This window comes from Bos javanicus, chromosome 20 (genome assembly GCF_032452875.1).
Source record: "Bos javanicus breed banteng chromosome 20, ARS-OSU_banteng_1.0, whole genome shotgun sequence".
Lineage (NCBI taxonomy): Eukaryota > Metazoa > Chordata > Mammalia > Artiodactyla > Bovidae > Bos > Bos javanicus.
The window spans coordinates 11,060,167-11,087,702 of NC_083887.1; positions in this window are offsets into that span (position 1 = coordinate 11,060,167).

Consider the following 27,536-nt stretch of genomic DNA (forward strand, 5'->3'; position numbering starts at 1 on the left):
GCCCAGTGGAATCACAAGGTATCAGGTCGCTTTGGAGGCCTGCCTTCATCTGCTTCAAAATAAAGACAAGAGTTGACTCAAAACGTGAATGCAATACCAGGAATAAAATTAGAATTGCCCGTTTTATGTTTACACACCTCATAGGCTGACAGTGGGTGTAGCTTGTTTACTTTTAAGTATAAATTATCAAGTTTTCCCACTTTGAGATAGAAACCTGACCTGTGAGACAGAATTTTCTCTTCTCTCCTCCTTTTCTGACAAGTAGGAATGGCTTGGCGAAATGTGTGTTGGTTTTCATTCCAGGTGAGAAAGTAGAAGTAAGGTTGTAAATTCTGAGTAATGCATCTAAAATGGTCTGAGACTAGATTGGATGGGAAACAAATATAAATAGTAACAAGGACCGGAAATGTCATCCCCCGACCAACCCCATGATTGGTGCTGGACACTTGGCCCTGGGTCCCGAAGTCCTCATGATCACTGTGCGACCCAGGAAGTGATGCAGGGTGACACACACACAGCATCTTTTCCTGGAAGTGGGTTTGGAAGACAGCTTATTATACACAGTAAGCCCTTGTGTATGTGATTGAAAATAAACTCAGACAGTGCATAAGGTTACAGTTATGTGTTGAAAGGCGAAAATCCACCATCTGTCACCTATCTACACGCCCTGTCCGAAGCATTTGCCTGAGTCTGGAATCCCATCCCAGGACTTCAAACTAAGTATCAGACACTTCTTCATCTAGAGTTCAGTGACTTAGGGATAGACTCCCATGGAATTTAAACTTCTTTTAAAAAGCACATAACTTTGGGGGTCTTTTTAAGAAAGGTGGCCATGTTGTAGAGAAGGTCATATGATCTTTCATCTGTCAGCACGTTGCTAGTTATCCAGAGACCACAGTGGAGGGCCACTGTGAGTCAGCTTTCATATGTTTTCTTGCATTTATTGTTCCTTATATTATCCAGTTACAGCATGTTTGTTGGCCCCAAGCTGTATGAATGAAAAATATGACAAACTCTCGAGCTTTGTCCCTCTGGACAGAAAACCATCAGAATTTTTTATCATTGCTTTTGATTCTCTACTACAGTTCTTGTTAAGCAAATAATATTTCTGGAACAGAAAACAGTGTATATGGGTCAGGATGTTATGTCTTTTCTTCCCCCATAATGTATATCTCAGTTGAATTGTTTCCTTCCTGTCTTCTTTTCTCATGTGGCACAGCTGTAGTTCTGTAGTTGACTTGTATAATTTCAAGAGGATAATTTTCTATCAACTTTAAGCACTTGGGAAGACTCAGGGAAAGTCTTTTGGCACCTACTTAGGGAGAATTATTATGCTGGTGGCAGTAACATTTGGGAAATAAGAAGTGTCTTTAGTCTCATGATTACATAAATTTCTACTTGGCAAACAAGGATTCTTCTGGCATTGTGGGCCTAGAATTTAAGACATCCTTTTTTTCTTTTTTTCACCTAAATTCCTTTCCTGTGAATCTACGTTGTTGGTGAAGACACAACCCAGGGGGATACTGGCTGTAATTTCAGTGCTCCAGTCTAAGGACAAGGGTCCAGGGGACTTAAATATTTTAAATTATTTTAACAGGTACTAAGGACTGGGAGGAGGCGGGTCACAGCTTCTCATTAGGTTGGCTCATGTACAGCTACCAGAGAGAGCTCCGGGACACACGGGGGAAGCACGGCTCCTGCATTTTCATAATAGGTTCCCTGAAATAGGAACATTGCAGGTAGTAAATGACTCCCAATGGCAGCTTAATGCTATAAAAAGAGTAAGAACTTTTGCCCTAAGTATAGGTTCCCAGCCTGTGTACTGTGGGCTCCTGGCAGGCTGCAGTTTTGCAAAGGGTGAGAAATTGGATAGAAAATAGCCTTCATGATATATCTCATACAATTGTGTCCTCAGACATCTAACCTAGTGGTTAAGGCCCTGGAGCCTGACAGGTGCAAATGCTGGCTATGGTGTGGCTTCCTAGTGGTGTGGCCCTGAGCACATGATTTCACTTCTGAATACTTTTGTTTCCTCATCTCCGCAAAATGTGAACTAGTTCTCTCACATAGGAAAGAAACTAGGACCCAACACATTTTAACTATTGTTACTGCTTGACAGACATATTAGTGGCTGCCATCATGGTAAATGAAAAAGGTATTCATTTGAATGTGATTTCATTGCTACTCTCTGCAAATATATGCAGTTTCAGTGGATAGAAATCAAATGTAGGATTACTATCATATAGGAGATCCTCATTCTTAGAAAGGGATGGAAGGAATAAAGAGGTAGGGCTGAGTTATCTCAAAATAGAGAAGAAAATATATGTGGAAGTCAAGGCCAATGTCTCCCATTAAGCACAGTAGATAGAGAGCCTAGGACTCGGGATAATTTTAGGGGATCATAAAAATATTCTTTTAAAATTAGAAAAAAATGTTTTAATGTATAATATTAACACATAATTTTGCACATAATTTTAAGACTTTTATAGAGGAAGAGTCCAATGAGGACAAGGTATTCGGGGCCACAGGTATCATAATACAGCCCTGACTGGCAAACGCCTCGTTACATATGCTCATGTACTTCTCTGTGTCCCCGACAGAATGAAGAGGTCTTTAAGCAGAGATTGCATCTTCTTTGTGTACACACAAAACCCTATCGTGGTGCCTGGCACATAATAGTTATTCTTGTTTAGTTGCTAAGTCATAGCTGACTCTTTTTGCAACCCCATGGACTATAGCCCACCAGGTTCCTTAGTCCACGGGATTTTCCAGGCAAGAATACTGGAGCAGGTTGCCATTTCCTTCTCCAGGGAATATTCCCAACTGATGTATTGAACCCACTTCTCCTGCATTGGCAGTCAGATTCTTTACCACTGAGCCACTTGGAAAGCCCTGGCTTATAATAGGCAGCCAATAAATATTTGATGAAGGAAGGAAATGATTAACATTTTGGGTCACATGCAGTGTATGATGCCCTGAAAAGATTGTTGCTAAGTCTCTAAGTGAATCAATGTAAGGGCCACCTAGAAGTGCATTTGAAAGTGGTGCTCTGCGTTATGCAGGTGAAAATTCAAAAGGACAGGAAAGTCACTGAGCAGGCCGAGAGAGAGGGAGAGGGAGGGAGGCATGTTGTTTTCTCTAGATTTACTTTAGAGCAGTCTTTGCATGAAGACTGAAAGTTTAGGTCCAACTGGGACCCAGCTCCTGGGAAGGGGGGCCTCAGTGATAGGTCCTGGAAGAGTGAGGCTATTTGCAGAAGGGGCAATGCTACTGCAGAGATTCAAGAACACCCTCCCCACCCACCCTCAGCGCTCTCCTGGGTCCTGCACTGCCTGGCACAGGGAAGGGGGAATGTCCCTGGAGGGCAACACCTCAGGGAAACCAAGCTCTGCATGGTAACTAAAAGCCACATCCAACTGGAGTCAGGTGGAAATGTCAAGGTTCTGACCAGAGCTCACTGGGAGCTGGACCCAGTTCACGGAACACTGGGAGATGGTGTCAGAGATGGGGGAGAGGAGGCAGGGAGGACGGGGGGAAAAGGAGAATATTTTTACTTTGGGCTTTTAGGTGAACAGAAAACCTTTTGCTTCAACTTTTGTATTCAGAAATATTTCAAATATACTGTGATCTATTTACAATAGGGAATATCATGCAGAAATCAAAATAAGTAACAAGGTGAATGATTCTTAGCAATAAAATATTTAGTTTAGAAGAAGTCCCAAAGTATTATATACAGCCTGATAACCATGACAAATTTTTATATGGAGAATTTTAAACAGATGCAAACAGAAAGAATACTATAATTTCCTCCATGTACCTACTACTCAGCTTCCATCTTGGCTGATTCTGGTTCATCTCTATGATTCACCCCTCCTTTATTATTTTGAAGAAAATCTCAGACACCAGAGATTAACACAGTTTTGGTCAGCTGGATTGCTTGATTTATTTAACTAACTCTAAGCTATAAAACTGGAATCAAGATTGCCGGGAGAAATATCAATAACCTCAGATATGCAGATGACACCACCCTTATGGCAGAAAGTGAAGAGGCTTAAAAGCCTCTTGATGAAAGTGAAAGAGGAGAGTAAAAAAGTTGGCTTAAAGCTCAACATTCAGAAAACGAAAATCATGGCATCTGGTCCCATCACTTCATGGGAAATAGATGGGGAAACAGTGGAAACAGTGTCAGACTTTATTTTGGGCGGCTCCAAAATCACTGCAGATGGTGACTGCAGCCATGAAATTAAAGGATGCTTACTCCTTGGAAGGAAAGTTATGACCAACCTAGAGAGCATATTAAAAAGCAGAGACATTACTTTGCCAACAAAGGTCTGTCTAGTCAAGGCTATGGTTTTTCCAGTGGTCATGTATGGATGTGAGAGTTGGACTGTGAAGAAAGCTAAGCACCAAGGAATTGATGCTTTTGAACTGTGGTGTTGGAGAAGACTCTTGAGAGTCCCTTGCACTGCAAGGAGATCCAACCAGTCCATTCTACAGGAGATCAGTCCTGGGTGTTCTTTGAAAGGAATGATGCTGAAGCCAAAACTCCAATACTTTGGCCACCTCATGCGAAGAGTTGACTCATTGGAAAAGACTCTGATGCTGGGAGGGATTGGGGGCAGGAGGAGAAGGGGACGACAGAGGATGAGATGGCTGGATGGCATCACCGACTCAATGGACGTGAGTTTGAGTGAACTCCGGGAATTGGTGATGGACAGGGAGGCCTGGTGTGCTGCAATTCATGGAGTTGCAAAGAGTTGGACATGACTGAGTGACTGAACTGAACTGAACTGAACTGAAGCTATAAAACAAGGGGGGGTGCAGAGTGTTATGCATTGAGATCCCCTTTTTTAAGCCAGTTTCTGCCCTATGGGGCAGGTTGTGTAAGCTCTCTGGGTCTCAGTTTCCACATCTGTAAAAACAAAGAGGATGGACTCAAAGAGGTCTAGGGTCCATTTCAGGGATAATATTTTGTGATTTTCAGTGACTTGAAGTGAAGTGAAGTCGCTCAGTCGTGTCCGACTCTTTGCAACCCCAAGGACAGTAGTCTACCAGGCTTCTCCATCCATGAGATTTTCCAGGCAAGAGTACTGGAGTGGGCTACCATTTCCTTCTCAGACCATAAATGGCACAGACATGGGGACTTTAAGACCAGAAAAACTGATCTCTGATTCCCCAGATTGATGTTCTGTTTCTACACATGCAGTAACTTAGGTCTTGAGCGCTCATGTATTTCCATATTTTATTATGACTTGCACAATTTAAAAGGAAATGAAGTGTGTAAAATCTTCTCCACAAGACCCCATGTTACATGGAGCAAAACTTTTCTTAAATGAGATTTCTCTGAATGGGAACAGCCATTAAATCAACCTCAGATTCTAGGTATTCTCTAACACAAGTCATAGGTAGACACTGTCTAGTTTGGAGAACCTGAAACACACACACACACACACACACACACATTTATAGTTGAAGGAAGCATCCTTTTTCAGTCCATGCAGAACATGGCTCTTCTCTCTAGAGAGGAACAGGTGACAAGGCATTAGGTGTTGAAGCCAAGTCCCTTCCTAGGTGCCTAAGGGAAAATGATGCTGAGACGGGAGGGCAGGTTCTACCCTCTTTAGCCCCAGTGACAGTCATGGGCTAGACATGGGAGGAATCTGTAATTGGAATCAGGATTAACATATCAGAGGAAGTGAAAAGAAAGCCTAGAGTCAAAGCCAAATATAAGTTGTGCTTAACCTGTAGTAAAGGTCAAGTCAATGGGGAAAAACACATTATTTAATAAACAGGACAGGAAACACTGTTCATTTGCAAAAGTGTCAAGATGAACCTTTAACTCACAGTATATACTTAAATATATTCCAGATAGACTAAAAAATTAAGTAGAAAAGTAAAAGTACAAACTAAGTAGGAAAAACTGTATATGATTTTGGATTAAGGAGCCTTTTCCACGACAGAAACTATGAAGAAATAGGTGGATAAATTTGAAAACCTAACAATTTTCTGTTTCTGTACATCCTAAAAATATAAAAGTTAAAGGCATAGGAGAAACTGGAAAACACATTTTCAAAATATGATAAAGAATCAGTATCTCCCTGATAGCAACAATTCTTATTAGTCAATTCAGAAAAGATACTCCCTCAAAAGGAAAAAAAAAAAAAAATGGCATAGTCAATTGGTAAGAAAGAAGTACAAAAGAGCCCCAGGGATGCTTAAAGTAGAATAAATTAAAACAAGACACTATTTTGCCAATAAAATCAAAGACTGATAATAGCCTTAGTAATGGTGTGCCAAAGTTAACACTCCAAGATTAGATTTTGTTGTTGTTCAGTCACTCAGTTGTGTCCAACTCTTTGTGACCCCATGGACTGCAGCACACCAGGCTTCCCTGTCCAGTGTCTCCTGGAGTTTGCTCAAACTCATGTCCATTGACTTGATGATGTCATCCAACCATCTTGTCCTCTGTCGTCCCCTTCTCCTCCTGCCTTCAGTCTTTCCCAGCACTAATCTTTTCCAATGGGTCAGCTCTTTGCATCAGGTGGCCAAAGTATTGCAGTTTCAGCTTTAGCATCAGTCCTTCCAATGAATATTCAGGACTGATTTCCTTTAGGATGGACTGGTTGGATCTCCTTTCAGTCCAAGGTTTTCTCAGGAGTCTTCTCCAACAACACAGGTCAAAGCATCAATTCTTTGGCACTCAGCTTTCCTTATAGTCCAATTCTCACATCCATACCTGACCACTGGAAAAACCATAGCTTTGACTACATGAACCTTTGTTGGCAAAGTAATGTCTCTGCTTTTTAATATGCTGTCTAAGTTTGTCATAGTTTTTCTTCCAAGGAGCAAGCGTCTTTTAATTTCATGGCTTAGTCACCATCTGCAGTGATTTTGGAGCCCAAGAAAATAAAGTCTCTCACTGTTTCCATTGTTTCCCCATCTATTTGCCATGAAGTGATGGGACTGGATGCCATGTATAAAATCTTAGGAAAGCTTTCTTAGCCTCAACTTGCTCATCTTTAAAATGGAGCGCATAATAGTCTCATTCACAAGGTTAAAGATTAGATAAGATAATGAATTTTAAAAAGGACTTTGCAAATTCAAAAGTAATAGACACACAGCTATACAAGTATAATATGCTGTTGTTGTTGTTTAGCTACTAGGTCATGTCTGACTCTTCTGTGACTGACTGTAGCCCGCCAGGCTCCTCTCTCCATGGGATTTCCCAGGCAAGAATACTGAAGTGGGTTGCCATTTCTTTCTGCTGGGCATCTTCCCTACCCAGGGTTTGAACCTGTGTCTCCTGTATTGGCAGACAGATTCTTTACCACTGAGCCACCAATATGCAGGTCTCATTATTGGGTCTGGTAAGCCAAGAGGACCAGTCCTATGCCTCAAAGAAAAAAAGGGAGATGAGGGGGTAGTTAAACTAGCTTTCTTGCTGCCATTTTTAAACTATTACATTACCCGAATAAGTTCCTTGAAAAAGCTGTGTGACACTGAAGCTTCAGTAAGCTACAGTTTAGACAGAGGTGGTGCTGACAAGGGCTGAGACACCTGGATATTTTTATAGGAGGTGCAGACATGAAGAGGGCCCTAAAAATGATGTTGGCAGGAGTGGATTCCCAAAACCACCATTCATCTGCAGCAGCCTTGAAAAGAGGTGGTGATGGAAGCCACTTCCAATGACAAAAACTTCCCCAGTGGAACACCTGCTGAGCAGGGTCCCTGCCACAGGACCGTGTCCAAGGAGAAGAGCCCCTTGCAGTGATGTCAGTAGCCTGGCAGCAGTTACCCCCAGGGCTACCACTGAGAGTCACCAGTCAGAGGTGGCACTGGGAAGATCCCAGGGGAGGAGGGGACATCAGTCTTTTGTGCAGTAATTAAAATGTGTGGGCTTCAGAGCAGACTTCCTGGGTTCAAATCCTGATGCCACTAATTGTGTGACCTTAGGGGAGGCCTCTATGCACCGCTTTTCTCATTTGTTAAATGTGTATAATAATTGCATCTAATTCATATGGTTATTGTGAGAATGGTATGAGTTAACACATGTAAAGCATTTAAAGATTCCTGGAATCTTTAAATAATAAAGCTTCCTGGACTATGAATCATGCCTCATGCATGTTAAGTATATATTATTGCTGTGGTGATTGGTAATCCTGCTACTGTCACCATAATCTTCTTTAAAAAGAGAATAGCAGTTTCATCCTAGGAAACCTAGTATCACTAGAAGCTTATATTTTTTGGTTTTCATCTCCATGCAATACCTACTACTACTACTAAGTCGCTTCAGTCGTGTCCGACTCTGTGCGACCCCATAGACAGCAGCCCTCCAGGCTCCGCCGTCCCTGGGATTCTCCAGGCAAGAACACTGGAGTGGGTTGCCATCTCCTTCTCCAGTGCAATACCTAGAGCTCTTCTAACTCTCCAAAAGGAAAGAAGGTCGAGTACAAGAGTTTTACTCATAACAGTAGACTCTTCCCATTGCTACATAGAGAAGTAGTCATCTATCATTTGACTCCACCTCCTCTTTTCCATGGAAAGAAAGGAAGTAAAAGTCTTCAACCCGCACTTGCAGCATTCACAAAATGCAGCATCATTTCACATCCACCAGAGACCCCTTTCAGGTTCACAGTCTCAAATCCACGCTCCAAACAAGTGGCTCTAGTGGGAGGGCTATTACTGTACTCCAGCAGGAGAGAAGCCAAGTATAACTTCTGTTTCATGTGTTCAACAGTAAGCTCAAATATCTCAACCATGAATATTTCCTAGAGAATATCCCATGATGTTTTTGGAATTTCTGATACAGGGGGGTATAATTTTTAAAAAATGAACGAGAGCAGGTCAAACTTCACTTCCCAAATGACTTTGCCCTTCCCTTCTGGGTCAAAGTGTGCTTTGTGCCCTGGTGTTAATGGTTTATAAAACATAACCTTTTCCCTATGTAATTTGGAAATTAAAAAGATCTGAGGAAACTAATTTTAAAATACAGTGTTTGGATGACTGTGACCAGTGACATGTGCAAAGTGAACCTGTGGTCAGGGATGTTCTGTTCCCTAATGCTGCAAGATTGGTGCTGTTTAGTAATCATAACCGCCCTTCAGAAGAATGCTCACTGTAAGATGTTCCTATTGAAGACATGTAGTTGGAGTAGCAATTCATTATTTATGTCATAAGAGAGAACGTGTACTTGTTATGAGTCCTAGTTTCTGATGTAGAAAAGGCAGAGGCTCAAGAGATTCTTTAGGTCATGTCCATTTCATCAGACACACAAGGCACCTTCATCTCTACTCTCTAATGGAATCACCAAAATTTCAAGAGGTTAACTGACTTGTCCAAGATCACTCCATTAGATCATTGTTAGTGGGAGAGAATAAAGGTGAAAGTAAGAAAATAACTTTACCTTATTGCCATCCATACTGACTTTTTCCTCCAGGGAGAGCAAGGGGTCATTGCCATCAATAATGATAGAATATACACCAAATTCTCCACTATAAACTACAGAAGAGTTAGAGAGAAAAAAAGAGTAGAAAACAAACAAAATTTCTGGACACTAAAAATGGATACAACACATCAAATCCTAGATGTTGAACAGGCAGCACCCCTGAGAGATGGGTCTACACATGTTGTGAGGAATGAGCTTGAAGAAAGGGGATAATGAGAGGTGATAGTGTATCAGCATTACTGACTTCTCAGAGGAGCAACTTGACTTTTCTGTCCTATTTATTCCCAGCTACTCTGTTGGAGCAAAGGGATCATTATGACTTCTGGGCTTTCTTGCTGCTGCTGCTGCTGCTGCTAAGTCGCCTCAGTCGTGTCCGACTCTGTGCGACCCCATAGACGGCAGCCCAACAGGCTCCCCCATCCCTGGGATTCTCCAGGCAAGAACACTGGAGTGGGTTGTCTGGGCTTTCTTAGGGGATGTGAAAACATGTTCTCCTTTCCCTGTGGGGTAGAAGGAACATCCTTAGAAAGAAAGGAAGGAAGGAAGAACATCCTTTCGAGTAATATGTGATACTGATTTGGCCATTTATCAATGTGAAAACATATTTGTGTGCATACATGCTCAGTTACTCAGTCATGTCCGGCTCTTTGCTACCTCATGGACTGTAGCCTGCCAAGCTCCACTATGCATGGGATTATCCTGGCAAGAATACTGGAATGGTTTGCCATTTCCTCCTCCAGGGGATCTATCCAACGCTGGAATCAAACCCACATCTCCTGAGGGTCCTGCATTGTCAGGCAGATTTTTTTACCACTGAGCCACCTGGGAAGCCCAAAAACATAATTGCTAATCTATAAAATGAGAATGACAATGAGTGTAGTGAATGTGGAGGGTTGTTGCAGGAACTAAATTAGATGATATTTGTGAAGTAGTCAGCATTATATCTAGCATATGGTTCTTCCCTAACAGAAGTGAATCCTCTGCTGCTTTTTTGGGAAATGGAAATAGGGGCAAAAGCTGGCAATATACCCTGTTGGCTTTTTCCTCTTTCCCTCTTCTCTGCTTTGAACTTGAAATAAGAGTGCCTTGGCTGAATAATATACTTCTATTATAGGGACTTTTTTTTCCTTTGTCTTATGAACTGTGAAATATAAGAGGAACCAAGAAAACCGTTGTTCAGCTCACCAGCATTTTGACCTTATGCAAAGCTTTGATAAGACAGTTTCATCCAATCACTGGTTACATAGCCTCTGTGTCATATATTTATAAGGAATGTAGCACTATTACTGTAGATTTTATCTGGATGTTGTATCAAAATGTATTAGCAACCCAAGAGTTCAAGTTATGGTGTTAATGTGACTAAACCCAAAGTAAAGGCAACAGAGTACTTCCTCATAACACACTCTAGAGCAGGAATAAAATTGGGGTGTACCTTTGAGGGGTTGCAGCTGGGGTTAGCCTATTGATATTACAGAATATGCCATGCTTCCAAGAGCACATCTTCCCCCCTGTAGTATGACTTGAATAGTATTCTGATCCTGGCTGTTTTAAATAAAGAGGGTCAATAAATCAGCCAATCTTAAGAGGAGTCATATAAGAAAGGCGCACTTGTATTATTAGGAAGAAGGGAAGAGTAGGAGTAGGGATGCATGTGTGCTGAGTCACTTCAGTTCTGTCAAACTCTTTGTGACCCTATGGACATGTAGCCCACCAGGCTCCTCTGTCCATGGGATTCTCCAGGCAAGAATACTGGAGTGAGTATCCCTTCACCAGGGGATCTTCCCAATCAGGGATCAAACCCACGTCTCTTATGTCTCCTGCATTGGCAGGTGGGTTCTTTACCACTGTGCCACCTGGGAAGCCCCGTATTCCTCCAAGAGTAGGGATAGATCTGTTATAAAGCTCACTAACCACAACGGAAGGGCAGATATGTCAATCCTACAAAGGCTTGGCTGGACCAGGAAGCTCAGAAGCAGGAACTATTTCACTGAGAGAGGAAGAAAAATGAACTCGGAATCCCTTATAGAGGGGATACTCTATAGTACTTTGTATTTGTATTAGTTGGGTTTCTTATTAATAGTTGGAAACAACAAACTTTGGCTAAGTTTTAATTTTAAAAACTTTCTTGAAAATATATTTAATTGCTTCAGAAAGTCCTGGGAGATAGAGAACAAAGAATCTAAAGAGGCTAGGACCAGAGCCAAAGCCATGCTACAGGAATTTTCTGGTGAGGTTGGTTGGTTTGTTTGCTAAAGCTACCATAACTAAGAACCACAGGCTGTGCGGCTTAAACAACAGAAATTTATTGTTTTGTTGTTTTAGAGATCAGAAGGCCAAGATCCAAGTGTTTTCAGGGCTGGTTCCTTCTGAGGGAAGTAAGGGAAGGATCTGTTCCAGGCCACTCTTTGGCTTATAGATGGCTGTCTTCATGTTCACATGGCATTCTCCCTGTATTTCTCTTCACATTGTCTTCCTTCTACTCATGTCTCTGTGTCCAAATTGCCACTTTTTATAAGAACATCAGTCATTTTGGATTAATACCCACCCTAAGGGCATCACTCTAATTGATGACCTCTGCAAAGACCCTATCTCCAAACAAGGTCACATTCTTTTTTTTTTTTTTTCAAGGTCACATTCTGAGATACTGGAGATTAGGTATTCATAAGAATTTGTATGGGGAAGGAGGAGGGAGGAGGGTTCAGGATGGGGAGCACATGTATACCTGTGATAGATTCATTTTGATATTTGCAAAACTAATACAATTATGTAAAGTTTAAAAATAAAATAAAATTTAAAAAAAAATCAAAAAAAAAAAAGAATTTGGTTGGATGGCATCACTGACTCAATGGACATGAGTTTGAGAAAACTCTGAGAGATGGTAAAGGACAGGAAAGCCTGGCATGTTGCAGTCCATGGGGTCGCAAAGAGTTGGACACGACTGGGCAGCTTAACAACAACATAAGAATTTGGGTGAACACAACTCAGACACAGTTCAACCCAAAACAGATAACCCCACTGAATACTAGTTAGAGAACTCAGTTTCATGCTTGTGCTATTACCTCTCCTGCCTTGATCACTGAGGGAGCAATACTCCAGTGCCCCAGGTGGTAGCACCTGGCTGAACTTGGTCTCATGTACACACCACCCCTGCCAGTGAACAGACAGAAAGTTAGACTTGTCTCCTCAGTTTCTAGAATGGGGGATTTCTGCCAAGATGCATGCTTTGAGGACACCCCGAAAGGAAGGAGTGATTTTAATGGCTGAGCAGTTTAAACCTCTCAAGTAGCCACATCAGTCCTTTTTAAGCCAATCTATGTCTCCAAGTAAGCATATAGTCTTTGAAAAGAGTTTCAGAATAACATATAAATAGAGGGCACATAGAACCAAGCCAATTGAAGAGGAACTCTCATAGTTAATGATCTCTCTCTCATTCACAAGGAGAGGTAGAATAATGTGGAATCTTACTACTCAAAGTGATTGACTTTTGCCTTCACAGTCTCAAAAGGAAAATGCAAGCACCCAAGTCCCCGTGTCCCTTGTCCTATCTGACTTTGACACCACAACCATCTGTGATGACACATACAAGAGCTGAGAAGTAGGGAGCAAAAGCTTCTTTGCATTAGGGGAGTTGAAAAACTAGGCAAATGCTGCCTGAGCTGTATGTCAGAATCACTGCTGAGTGATAAACATCTGTGACAGGAGGGTCCCTATGGAGACTGAAGTAGAGAGAAGAGTCTCAGGGAGAAAAGTCAGTCCTTGTATCTTCTCATGGGAATACATGAGTCAAACAAAACAAAATAAAAAAAGCCTGAGAATGAATAGCTCTGCCAAGGCAGGGTTCTTGGCTCCACCCTTCTCATCATCATGCCTTCTGTGGGCTATTCCTTCTGCAGGGCTCTCTTGCCCACTTGCAGTTTCATTGTTTATTGAGCATTATTTATTGAGCACCTCTTGGATCAGGCAGCATGCTAGGGACTGGGGATGCAAACATGAAAAGACTTGGTGGTCCCTGCCCTCAGTGAGATCCCAGCATAGTGGGAGAGACAGACATGCTCATAAAGAGCTACAAAACAATACTTTTAAAGCACATACCAGTATGTGGAATTATGTGTATTTTCATGTGTTTATTTATTCACTCTGTCCTTCACAATAGTGCAGTGGACTTCATTACGTTCACTGCTAGGTTTGTAGCACCCCAGCACCTAGACTCTAGAGAATGTTAAAGATTCAATACATATTTATGAGTAATTTCTACACCAGAAGCAAATCAGAAAGAGTGTGCAAGCCTGCTGTGAGAAATCAGGGAAGTCTTTCCAGAGGAGGAGGCTGTATGTTATCATGATTTGATCTCATTGTGAGGAATAAATTGCACTGTTAGCCATGGGATTTTCATACCTCCCTATAGGCATGCCCTTTGACATTGAGCTTTGCCATATAACTTGTTTGGACAATGGAATAGTAGCAAACTTGATGCAAGCAGAAACTTGAAATGTGATTTCCGATTTCTCTCTTGGAACCCTGCTACCACCAGAAGTACAAGTCTAGACTAACTGGCTGGCAGATAGGAGACCCTATGGAACAGAGATGAGCTACCCCAGCTGAAACGCATCCCAGGCCAGCCAGCCCCATATAAGTGGACAGCTGGTTGCAGATATGTGTGTGAGCCCTGGCCAGATCAGCAAAACTTCTCTATGATTCATATAGAGAAATGACTAAAAAAAAATAATGGCTATTTTAAGCCAATAAGATTTGAGGTGATTTGTTACACAGCATTACTGAGGCAGTATATAACTGAAACCTCATCTCACTCAACTACAACCTGTGAAATACCGCTTTTTATTTCTACTTCAAATATAAGAAAACTGATGCTCAGGAACAAATAAATAGGAGGAAAATAGTATTTAGCCCAAGTCTTCGTACCATAGCCGCTTTTATGTTAGAAATATGACTCTGATATATCTTGGGAGCCTATGAGTTAATGATGTAAAGGAAGGGAGGGAGGGAGAGCAGGGAGAGTTAATGATGTAAGGGAAGGGAAGAAGGGAAGGCAAGAAGGGAAGGAAGGATGAAGAGAGGAAAAAAAGGGAAGAAGGAGGAATCTATCTGACCCTCAAGGGAATGTTCTCCACTAATTTAACCAGTGATTTTTTTATAAACCATAGGCTAAATTGAGAAATAGATGAAAAATATCTTTTTAAGAATGAAAAAGGAAAAGAGGAATAGACAAGAGAGGAGAAGGAAAATGATGGATATGTTTCTGTGAGACAGATGAAATGATTTATCCTACTTCTGGCTGGGTGGGCAGGGAAGGACTCTCTGGAGAGGTGGCAATCTGAGATCTGAATAACAAGAAAGAAGCAGCCATATGAGGATCAGGGAGAACAGCATTCCAAGGCAAGAGAACAGCTGTGGCAAAGGAATGGAGGCTAAAACAAGCTCAACAAGTTCAAGGACTCAAAAGAGGGCTAAGGTAGACTGAGCGAAGTAGGGGAGGAGGACAGATTTCAGTTCTAAGTGACATCGACTTGGGCTTTGAAAAATGTGGCTCCAGCAGATGGCTTGTGGGGAGAACAGATTAGGCAAACATGAAGTAGGGAGCCTAGGTAAGAGGTCACTGCAGTTGTCTCTGGGAGAAATGATGGTTGCTGGACTGCGGCAATAGTGGCAAAGAAAAGTGGATGTTTCTTGGAATTAGAGTCACTCAAACCTGTCAGTGGACTGAATATCAGAGAAAGGCAGCAATCAAAAATGACTCCCAAGTTTTTGGCTTGATCATCTGGATGAGTAGTGATACCATAGAGACTACTGCAGGAAAAAAAGGGTTTTGTTTTGTTTTGTTTTTCCCCCAGAGCAGGAGATTAATGGGAAAAAGAAAATGGAGAGAGAAAAATGGGACTAAAGTGTTAAAAATACTGTGCCTCTCGTTGGGGAGAGACTGGCTAACCTCCTCTACGGTATCGCTCTGAAGCATCAGTCCTCAGGCACTGTGTCCTGATCCAATGTTCTAATGTGTGTGGATGATCCAGGAAGGCTACAGTGTTATGGAATAAAAACAAACAATTAAAAAATTAAAATAGAACCACAGCACTGCTAAAGAACAGCTTGTTAGTAAATAGCAACAGTTCAAGACAGAGCAGGCAAAGTTTGTTTTTCCTCTCCTGACCTAAGCACAGCACACATGTGAGGCCACCACTAGTCGGTGGTGGGTTCTTGGGTAACCACCTCTCTTTCCACACAGCCCTCTGCACACAATGGAAAAAGCAGACCTTTGGGGTTGTTTTCTAATATAGCTCACACGTTAATAGCACTTCAGCTGGTTGCCGACAGTAGCTCAGTGAGGAGAACAGGAAAGATACCATTGTCCCCAGTTTTTAAATTGGGGATCTAAAGCAGAGACAGGGAGAGGCAATGGCACCCCACTCCAGTACTCTTGCCTGGAAAATCCCATGGACAGAGGAGCCTGGTGGGCTGCAGTCCATAGGGTCGCTAAGAGTCAGACACGACTGAGTGACTTCACTTTCACTTTCCACTTTCATGCATTGGAGAAGGAAATGGCAACCCACTCCAGTGTTCTTGCCTGGAGAATCCCATGGACAGAGAAGCCTGGTAGGCTGCAGTCCATGGGGTCGCACAGAGTCGGACACGACTGAAGCAACTTGGCAGCAGCAGCAAAGCAGAGACAAGTTCATGTGACTAATCTGTGGTAGGGCTGAGACCTTCCCATACCCACCTCAGTGTGCTTTTGTGGCGCAAGGCTGCCTCTCCCTCCTAAGGCTGGCCCAGTGTTGCTGGCTGTCAGTCCTCTGGTCAACCCCTGTTTTCAGTGACTTCCTCTCCCAACCCCCTTCCCACCCAACACAGGTTTCGTGGCTCATCCCTTCATTCATTCTCTTGCACACTCAGTGAAGCCTCATGAGAATGAGAACCTATCCTGTGATAATGTGAATTCCATAGACATTCTTCATGTGGCCCCAGTCTCATTTCACTAACCTGGGCATGACAAGGCTCTTTGTTTTACGCTGTGCATAATGTTATGATGGGATTTTACTCCACTATCGACTCCTTTTAACTGAGAGATCCTTCATCACATCCATTGGCCAACTGTACATCTCCTCAGGTCCAGCACTTGACCTGCTGAGAACTGCTGGAGGGAATCACCAACTGGCCCGGTGAAGGCAAGTTCAGGTTCTGCTCTGAGAGCCTGCTCTAGCTCCAGTTTTCCTAAACCCTGTTTCAAGTCTGTCTACTCTCTTCACACCTCACATCCCTTCCTCGCTTAAAGGAGATGACTTCCCGTTCCACAGAGACAATAGAAAACTTGATATGAAATGACTTCGACTTCTGGCCATGGAATCCACTCATGTTCCTGCATCAGTGTTCATTTCTCCCCCCATTCCAGTCACAGTGGAGGAGGTGGCCCTTCTCTATTATAAGGTCTCTTTCTTCTTCCACAGGGCTCTGGATCCCATGTTCCTCTATCATTTACCTTGTACATGTCTGACAGTCTTCTCAATAAGTTCACGTCTCTATCAAAAAATAAGACAAAACAAAAATCCTTCATTAGACTTCCACCTCTCACTCTGGCCATTATTTTGCCACTTTTCCACCCATTCATGGTAAGCTTCTCACCTTTATCAGATTTTAAACTCTTATTCACTCCTCAAGCTCTTACCAAACCTGCTTCCGTCCCCATCATTCTATCTAAACCTGTTCCACTAACTAAGCTCACCAAAAATCTCCAGATTGCTACATTCAATGGACAATTCCTCATCTGATCTTATCTCTCGGAAGCATGACACATAGTTAGACACTCCACACTTAGCTTCAGGAAAGACTCCGAACTCTATGGAACCATTCCCACTAGGTTTTCTTTTAACTGGCTGACCATCCCTTCTTTTTCACCCTGCTCTGTAGCTGCCTCCTCTTCTTCTACTCAGCATTAAATTTCTTCTCACTTGACACACTCCTCAGATGATCTCATCCATACCCTGTACACGAATAACTCCCAAACCTTGACCTGCTGCCAAGGACTCTCTACCGATCTTCAGACCCATGTATCCATCTGCCTACATGACATCTGCATGTATAAGTTTAATAGGCCCCCCAAAAAGAACATGGTGCAAACTTGAGCTTGTGATCATTCTTCTTGACATTGTACCCTTTGTCCAGCAAATGACCCTACCATTTGCTTAGCTGTGCCTGTAAATATCCCAGTTGTTAACTGTAGTAAGTGCTGGTATTCTTGCCTGCTTAGCTTTCATTCACCATTGTACTGATAAGAGCTCCTCAAATTTCCTTTCCTACTCTGGGTCTATTTGCTTCAGTGGGACCAATTCTACCCTTCAGCTCCAGGGGTACCCAAGACTAGTCAATGAAACTCAGTTCTAGGGTGTTTCCTGAAAATGATGAGAGGTTCTCTTCTGTGGGAGCTGCTGCTCTGTGAGGATGTGAACCTGCAACCGCCAGCTGCTATTTTGCCAGCATGTAGAGAGAGCTCTCCAGAGAGGAGGGGACGCCAAAAGCAGCAGAAAGAGACCTGCTCTGAGAGATGGCGTCTGAACTCCTGGATCCAGCCGTGCCTGAAGCATCTGAGCTACTCCCTGACTCTTCCTAAACTTGAACTCATCAATTTCCTTCCAGGCTTAAGCCACTTTGAATTGGATTGCAGTCACTTACATAGAAACAGTTCTATTATTTTTAGTGCCTCCCCTTCTCTCACACACACACAGTCCAATTAGTCCTTTAGTCTTTTTTATTGCACTGCCTAATTAGCTAAATATTAATATCTCTAAAATCAACCTACTTCACTTTAGTCCAACCATCACCCTAAGCCAAACCATCATTTCTGGACAATCACAGTGGCATTCTAACTGGTTCCTTATATCCCTTCTGGTATCTTCAATCTGCTCTCTACACAATGGTCCACAAGATCTTAATAAAACCTAAAATCTGACTGTATCTCTTCTACTTCGAGCTCTCCATTGATCCCTCTTGCCCATTAATTATGTCCCCAATGGCTCACATGCCCTGTGAGTGGGTGAATGGGTAGGTTCCTGTCTACCTTTCCAGCTTTATCTCATTCCATCTTCCCTTTTCCTCTCTTCATCCCAGAGGTGCTAGGCATTACTCCTAAATCTCAGCTCCTTTGCAAATGCCATTCCCAGTGCCTGGAACAGGCTTCCCCGGATCTCCCCTTACCTATGATTTAAATGTCATTCCTCAGAAGAAAGCTTCCCTAACATATTGAACCAGGCCCCCTTTGCCCCTGAGCCATCTCTCACACCTTGTACTCTATACTTTTCCTTCTCTTCATGTGTATTTGTTGTCATTTAATGTTAATGATTAACCTCAACTCTAACTCTCCCACTAGACTATATACTCCATGAGGATCGGGGTCATGACTATTTTGTTTACCACTATAGCTTTTCAAAGGGCCTGACATGGGGAGGGATGTGGGAGGACGGTTCTGGACGGGGGGACATGTGTATGCCTGTGGCTGATTCATGTCAGTGTATGGCAGAGGCCACCACAATATTGTGGAGCCTCCAATTAAAATAAATTAATTAATAAAAAAAAAAGAAAGAAAGAAATTGAGGCTCAGAGAGGTTAAGTGACAAGCCCGAGCTCACACAGGTACTAAGTGGAAGAGCTGGGATTCCAGGGAAGACAGACTGGCTGGAGCAGCCAAGATGATTGAAATGCCACTCTGACATCAGAAGACCCCCTCCTCCTTTAGAAAAAGTCGCCTCTCCAGCCCCAGCCCCCTTTCCTCATTCCTAACCCTTCATGTCACACTCCTTGCTGGACACTTCCATAGGGTCAGGGTGTGGCACCTTCGTCCTTTCCTTTCCCTCTCTAATTGGAGTATAATTGCTTTGCAATGTTGTGTTGGCTTCCGCGGCACAGTGAAGCGAATCAGCTATATGTATACATGTGCTCCATCCCTTTGGACCTCCCTTGAAACCATCCTGCCCTTCTGGGTCATCACAGAGCACCAAGCTGAGCTCCCTGTGCTATACAGCAGTTTCCCTCTCAGTTCAGTTCCGTCGCTCAGTCGTGTCTCTTTGCGACCCCATGGCCTGCAGTATGCCAGGCTTCCCTGTCCATCAGCAGCTAGTTTCCTTCTAGCTAGCTATTTTGTACACGGTTGTGTATTTATGTCATATCCAATCTCCCGATTCATCCCAGCCTCCTGGGATCTTAGATCCCCGATCGGGAATGGAGCCTGCGCCCCGTGCATTGGAAGCACAGAGTCTTTACCACTGGGACTTCACCAGTCCTTTCCTTTTTAAACGGTGTTTCCTTGGGATTTCAGGGAGCTCCACGTTTCACCCTTCTCCAGGTCTGGCTTGAACTTCAGCATCACCCTCTAGCCCTCTTTCTTCCTTACTGCCAACCTCACATCACCTTCCAGGCTTGCTGATTCTGCCTCAGAAGTTTCCTCACCCCTGTTTCCGCTTCCCTTCCCTTTGAGTCCTCTTCAGCCTCAGTAGCACTCAAGTGGACAGCCTCTCCACTGGACCCCTCTCGTCTAGACTTTCCCTGTTCCAGATCATTTCATACTTTCGATTCCTGTGCTGACCCTTGGGGCCCTCAATGCTTTTCTATATGGAGACTCTACTAAAGCCTAAAGAGGGTTCTGGCGACATCCCTGCTGCCTGATACACCCCATCCCTCAGTCCAATCCCAAGTCAGACAGCACAAACTTGCCCTAAGTCCCTTCTCTTAGCTGTGCCCCAAAGAGCGTATTCCTTCTTTCCTTTCGTCACTTTCGTGCTTATGTAGGGTGTCCTAGTCATTGCTGCATCTGTCTTAAGCTCTGAGCCCCAGAGGGCAGGGGGCGGTGGTTTACGCCTCTCTGCTTGCACATAATAGGTGCTCAAAGAAAGTTTTTCTGTTTTTGTGTGTGTGTGTGTGGTTGTTTCCTTTCAAAAAATACTTGTTTTCAGAAATAAAATTAGTAGTATTAAAAAAAAAAAAACATGGGGCTGACATCATTTTGATGCATTTTCCTTTGTTCTAGGTGCTAGAGTGGGAGAGAGAAACTCAGGAAAAACAGAGATGTTTGATCAGGTTTACAGACTTCATCTTAGACTAAAAGATTTCATCTTAGACTTTATTTTTAAGCAGTTGACCATCTGTTATACCATTAAGGCAGTACTGCTTCAGGTGAAGATAAAGCAGAAAGTTGGGCCCTTTCCTAAAAATCTGGTTTATGTACAGAATAAAATATGAAAGACAAAAGGAAAACATACAAAACTTCAACCTTTCCTGTTCTCTTCAATTAGGAGTTTGATGAAAAATAAAATAATAATAAAGACACTAGATAAAAGATGTTTAAGGGACAGAATAAATAGGTGCAATGCAGAGTTCTAGGTTTGAGTCTGGTTTGGATAAAAACACTGTAAAGGACATTTTGGGGACAAGAAGGGGAAATTTGAATACAGACTAGGGTTTAGGTAAGAAAACAATTTATTGACAAAGAAAGATGGAGATCATTAACTAAAGAAAGTAGGTTATGAACAACATGTGATTTCATTTGGTAAAAAAATATATATGTGTATATTTATATATGCATGGGAAAAGCTTTCAGAATCTACATACAGGTGTATTAACAGTGGTAGGAATATGGGGCATTTTCCTATATATTTTTATCTGATTTTATAACTTTCTGCAAGGCACAATGTAACTTTTGCAATAATAAAAATTAAAACATGAATGAATTTTTAAGATGTTTCAAGGAGGCTCAGATTTTCACTGAAAGCTGTCTAAGACATTTTTTTTCTGTGTCCTCCACCTTGGAAGTGAATAGTGTCCCAACTTCCTAGTAGGTCTCTGGGTGAAAAATTAAAATTTTTAGCAGTCCTTGTACTGAAAGGGAATCAATCAGATATTGAGCATGCACACATTTTCTACTGGCACTATAGGTAAATGGCCTCCCCATCAGGAGCAGGGATGGCTGCAAGAAAGCAAGCTGACAACATGGTGCTCACATAATTACCAGGCAATGCTGAAACCACTATCTCCTGCTCTAATGGAAAAATCCACAGTTCCTCAACTCCTAAGGGTAGTAAGTTCATAGAAAATTTAGAAAATGCTGAGTTCCAATGCTGTCCAACAAGAGATGGGAAGCATATTTTGAAGACAAGTGCAAGAGACTGGAAAGGTCATTTATTGGATGTTATTGAACTGATTATGAAGACACTTGTATTCAAGCCCAGCCTTACTCCAGAGGAATTGGAAAAGTTCACAGCCATGGGAGTCCTCATGTTCCTTATCATTCCTTATCTGTTAAATGAAGTCTAGACAAAATCTAACATTTTAATTGCTTCACACCCATGGTTCATTGAATAACAAGATATTCTGTGAGACGCTGTCACAACTTGAAATGTACCCAGAGAATTTTGCCAACATCCCCTTTACGAATTCTCAAACAGAGGAGCTAGTTGCCTGTAGAGGGCAGTAGTCAGTTAATAACATCTTTTTGACTGAAGCAGGAAGGGACTTTATGGATTCCTCTTTCTTATAGAGGAGAAAATTGAGGCCCAGAGAAATCAGTTGACTTGCTCAGAAATGCACAGCTAGCACTAAGGAGAGCTGAGATAAAAATAAAGAATTCTTTCCTGTAATTTAATTTTTAAAATTAAAGTATAGTTGATTTGCAACGTTGTGTTAGAGAATGAAGAATTCTGATCCAAGTTTAAAAAAACTTACAGAATCTAAAACTCAAGTTGCATTCAGTTCTCTAGTTACTGAATCACCCTTTCTGAAAACAATAATATCATATCACCATAAAAAAGGACACTATCCCAGAAAACCTTTGACATTTTTTCTTGAAGGCATTTTATTCCCCAGTCACAGTGCTATCCCAAGAAATTCCCTTAGCCTGCTACCATTTTGTTGATAATCTTTGCTGTTGAAATACTTCTTTGCCAGATGTATGCAGTCCTTGAAGTGCTTTGGAGGACTGGATGGTGTGTAGAGGGTTTTTTTTTTTTTCCCCCTCCTAATCCCATCAATGGCTGTGTTCCCCTGAGATTAGTGTTTGGTTATTTCAATCACCCTGTGATCAGATTAGATCTACCAGTTCGCAAGATTGTCTAGTCTTTGACAATATTTCAGGAAATAATTCACCTGGTGAAATACTATACATGGAACCAAGTTTTGTAAAACCATGACGAGGATGTGTTTGATGTCTTATCCTTGGGCTTTTCTGTTTGCTCTTATTTTGTGAAATAGACATGTAATAAAAATAGCACATACCATGCTGTAGTAGAGAACCATCAACTTTGGAGCAGACCAGCTACTACTCATGTATCAGCCAGGTCTCTGCAGCAAGTTACTTTGACTCTATGCATATCGGATTTCTCATTACAATATTTACCTTATGCTGCTAAGTCACTTCAGTCGTGTCCAACTCTATGCAACCCCATAGATGGCAGCCCACCAGGCTCCCCCATCCCTGGGATTCTCCAGGCAAGAACACTGGAGTGGGTTGCCATTTCCTTCTCCAATGTATGAAAGTGAAAAGTGAAAGTGAAGTCGCTCAGTCGTGTCTGACTCTTAGCAACCCCATGGATTGCAGCCTACCAGGCTCCTCTGCCCATGGGATTTTCCAGGCAAGAGTACTGGAGTGGGGTGCCATTGCCTTCTCCAATTTACCTTATAGAGTGACAATTAAATTAGAAAATTATAAGTGCCTAAATCAGCACCTGTAGAATATGACCTGTTATTAAAATTAGGAGACAGCAAAAAGCATAATTCCACAGTGTAATGGATTCAAGGTCTTGACTATTAAAGTGAGGTATTGTTTTTAAAACATCCCATGGAAAATAGATAAACATTACATTGGATAAGTTTCAGGAAAGTAGCTTTATAACCTACCCCAGGCTAGTGCCATGGGGCTCTTACTATTCACCAACTTTCACAGCAGCGACATTAATGAAACTACAGCCTAAGTCTCCCCTCGAATGTTAGTGGTGATCAAAGATCAAGCTCCATTAAGAACGTGAGTGAAGGAACTTAGAACAGGTAGCCACTCTCTCTCTCCGTGATACTTCTGGGGTGCAGAGAAAGCGTTTCAATTTCTTTTTCAACCCAGTCTTTTCTTAGATCTTATGAGAAAGAGAATGCAGTGGGTCCTAAAAACTATGATGGTCTGAGCATAGGTACACTGTTGCTAGGACATTTTTTTTTTCACAGTTTTGCATAATTGGTTCATACCCTTTGAGTGCATATTATGTTCAGCACTCCAGACAAGTATTATTTCATTCAAGCTCCACCGCAATCTGATGAGGAGATACTATTACTGACTTCAGTATATTTATTGATGGAGAAGCTGAGTTTTGACAAGAGTGTGTTGCTTGCCTAGGTCACAAATAATGTGGTGAAACCAGGATGGAACCCTAAGAGTAACCCAGAATCTGCTTCACTTCTGCATCTTTGGCGTCTCATATACTAACTTTTGTGACTGTGGTAATAGGAAACAAAAAGTCAGGTAGCAACCTGAGAGGGGAAAGCTCAAGAAACCTACCAAGAACCAAATCCATTTCCATCCCCACACTCTATTAGCAGGCGTTTTCTATTCTGCAGTCTTCACCAGCATAACTTTTCTGTTCCAGAAAGCCCAGGAAGATGACAGTTACAAATGACTTTATCATTCATTCCAAAGACCTCCTTAAAGACCCTTCAATTCATTTATGAGAGTGAAAGTCGCTGAGTTGTGTCTGACTCTATGCGACCCCATGGACTATACAGTCCATGGAATTCTCCAGGCCAAAATACTGGAGTGGGTAGCCTTTCCCTTCTCCAGGGGCTTTTCCCAACCCAGGGATTGAATTTAGGTCTCCTGTATTGCAGGCGAACTTTTTTACCAGCTGAGTCACCAGGGAAGCCCTCAATTCATCTATAGAAAACAAAGGATAATTTTACACCAATTTTCAAAACCCTCACCTCGAAATGAGGTTTCCCAGGTGATGCTAGTGGTAAAGAACCCTCTGCCAAAGAAGGAGACTTAAGAGACATGGGTTCAATCCCTGGGTCAGGAAGATCCCCTGGAGGAAGAAATGGCAATGCTCTCCAGTATTCTTGCCTGGAAAATTCCATGGACAGAGAAGCCTGGTAAGCTGCCATCCATGGGGTTGCAAAGAGTTGGACATGACTGAGGCTACTTAGCACACATGCACCTCAAAATGTTCACTTTGCTATGTCCACTCATCCTAAAGATTGTATTATAGTCCTCACTCAGCCCTAACCAGTTCTTCCCCATGCTCAAAATGAAAGACACATGTTGGGGCTTCCCTTGTGGCTCAGCTGGTAAAGAATCCCCCTGCAATGTAGGAGACGTGGGTTCGATCCCTGGAGAAGGGAAAGGCTACCCATTTCAGTATTCTGGCCTGGAGAATTCCAAGGACTATACAGTCCATGGAGTCACAAAGAGTCGGATGTGACTGAGCAACTTTCACTAAAAAAAAAAAAAAAGGAAGAGACACATGTTGGCAAAGGTATGCTTCAAAAATCTCAAAACTCTTTTCAATCTTCTTTCCCAACTCTGAGCCTCTGATAAGACTGTCAAGGTGTTGATCTCTATTACCTGTAAAGCATTGGCTTCTTAACTGGTGCTGATTTTGCCTCCCAGGTGACATGGGGCAGTGTCTGGAGATATTTTTGATTGTCATGACCAGGGTTGCTACTGGCATCTAGGTCAGGGTCAAGATTGCTGCTAAATATCCTGCCCAAGACAATCCCCCTCTTCTAACAAAACATTGCTGCTGCTAAGTCGCTTCAGTCATGTCCGACTCTGCGTGACCCCATAGACAGCAGCCCACCAGTCTCCCCCGTCCCTGGGATTCTCCAGGCAAGAACACTGGAGTGGGTTGCCATTTCCTTCTCCAATGCAGGACATTGAAGAGTGAAAGTGAAGTCGCTCCGTCGTGTCTGACTCTTAGCGACCCCATGGACTGCAGCCTACCAGGCTCGTCTGTCCATGGGATTTTCCAGGCAAGAGTACTGGCGTGGGGTGCCATTGGCTTCTCTAACAAAGCATTACCCAGTATCAAAAGGTTGTTTGCTCGTGTTTGGGTGAACTAGCATTTGAGCCACTAATTAGCAATGTCTAAGTCCATTCTATATAAAAATATGTAGGATGGTCCAATGGTTCAGTGATTCAAACTCTGAACCATTCTAGCTATGTTCTTATTTTCATTGCTATTCATTTCTAGTATCCCTACAGGTTAGTAAGCCCCAAATCCATGTTGCCCATCCTTTAGAATTTCATCCTGAAAGTCTGTACTGCAAACAAATACCTGCCTTTTTAGGATGTTTCTCATCTTCTGAGATTACCTGGTAGATCATTTATCTTTAATTTCTACACTTTGAATTCTGGATGAGAAATTTGAGTTGATGGACCCAAGACTGCAATTTTTTTTATGGAGATATCCGTATCTATCTTAATAACTAGAATTTCTAAAAGTGTGAAAATGACTTTAATGAACAGGAAACTTGTTCTTCAGCAACCAAACAGCGCTAAATCATACCACTAATTCAAAGTAATAGAGAATATGAAATGCTGCCTTGGAAATTAGAATTGAATTTTTCCTTTTCTTCTAGATATTTTCCCAGATAACCGCATTTCCTTGGACATTAGGATTTTAATTATAAGATCAATTTGTGACCTGAAAATATAACCAGCCTGTCTTTCTTGCTTGTGGTGGGTAAAAGGCAAAAGCAACTATACATAAACAGTTTGAAAACTGATATCACTTAAGTCTTGAAATATTGTGCAATGGTTTTCTGAAGGCAGGTAATGGGTGTTGAACCCTGGGGACTTAATGAAGTTAAAGACCAGCCCTCACTGTGGGCACAGAAGCCAGGACTTGCGTTTTTGGAAGGAGGCCCATGATGATCTCTCCATGTGCAGAGACCACGTTGATAAACCCACAGCGCCTTTGTACTAGGCAGCAATGTGTCTGTCACCAGGAATGTCACTGAATCTTCCAGAAGCTCTTATGTCCATCATAGAAATATAGCCTATGTCAATCCTTTTCAGAGGAAACACCTGGGAGATTTCCTTCTTTAAAATTTTTGTGATGATGAGAGTCTTACGTCTTGTGGGGGATCCACTCAGAACCCTAGAGTCTAAAAAATTAAGATAATTTTAAAGGCAAATGTTTTAGCTAAAGCAGAAGCAGAAAGAAATCTTACCTAAATGGTCCTTGTCTGACTAGGGCAGAGCCTCCAGAAAAATACACCTGTGGTTAACTCCTTTCCTGGAGCTTCCCTGGTGGCTCAGACAGTAAAGAATTTGCCAGCAATGCAGGAGACCCAGGTTCAATCCCTGGGTTGGGAAGATTCCCCCGAGAAGGAAAATGGCAACCCGCTCCAGTTTTCTTGCCTGGGGAATGCCATGGAGCCAGAGGAACCTGCCAGGCTACAGTCCATGGGGTCGCAAGAGTCAGACAGGACTTAACAACTTAACTACCGCCACCAACTTCCTTCCCAGGGAGTTTCCTGTAAATTCAGCTGCCCTAGAGACAGACTACCCATTCCCTTAGCATCAAAAAGTCCCACAGAGCCTTCCCTACCACCACTACGTCCACCATGAGCCCTTTGTTAAATCTGCCACATGCACCTATTAATCCCTGACTGTTGAGTGAGTCTCTCATCACTGACTATTTCCACCTGCATGTGTAAATTATCCTTGTCTTTTCTCTTGTTAATCTGTTGTGGGTTAATTTGTAGGCCCTCAACCACTAGACATAAATAAGTTGGAAGAAGAGAAGCTTTCCTTCTTCAATAGTTCAGCAGCTTCAGTGATGAGGACAGGGTGGCTGGGGCACCCTGCTCACTCTGGAGCCTGTAACAAGATCTTGGGAACTCTGACCAAGCTGACAGTTAAATTTCTTTGCCAGCCAGACTCCCACATCCCTCAGGGTCTGGGTGAGGAAAGGCCGTAGGAGTTTCTCATTTTCTTTTCTTTCTAAGGTTCAGATTAGAAGGGGAAAAAAAACACTTTTATGAACTAGTTGTTTGTATATTGTGACTCATGGTTTGAGTTCTCTTATGATAGATCCTCTCCCTGCCAGGGATAGCT